Consider the following 293-nt stretch of genomic DNA (forward strand, 5'->3'; position numbering starts at 1 on the left):
CCAAGATCTGCCCAGAAAACTACACAGAGCTACTACCTGTGAAAGTACTTCTAGTTGGCTTAAAGCATAGGCTTCCTCAGTCACCATCACTTTCCTAAGTTCTAAGTCAAGACTCCATCCATTTAACTGCAGGGGCAGATCCCTATAAGCCTCTGCACTGAACTTAGCTAGTAGTTCCTAGGCTCAACCCATCCTATTTCAGCTCAAGAATGAGGGTGCTGGGATCCAGTGAACATCATCTCACCAGTTCAAGACTGTTTTATTATTTTCATGATGCTCCCTTTCACTGTTTC

General features: G+C 44.0%; 1 long non-coding RNA gene and 1 pseudogene across 1 annotated transcript in view; both read left to right on the top strand.

The window, feature by feature from the left end:
• LOC119582236 overlaps positions 1 to 293 on the top strand; it is a 9,005-nt pseudogene that overhangs the window by 3,993 nt on the left and 4,719 nt on the right.
• LOC119581767 overlaps positions 1 to 293 on the top strand; it is a 2,601-nt gene that overhangs the window by 593 nt on the left and 1,715 nt on the right. The window lies entirely within an intron of this gene.

Source organism: Penaeus monodon, chromosome 15, assembly GCF_015228065.2.
Source record: "Penaeus monodon isolate SGIC_2016 chromosome 15, NSTDA_Pmon_1, whole genome shotgun sequence".
In the NCBI taxonomy this organism is placed as follows: Eukaryota; Metazoa; Arthropoda; class Malacostraca; order Decapoda; family Penaeidae; genus Penaeus; species Penaeus monodon.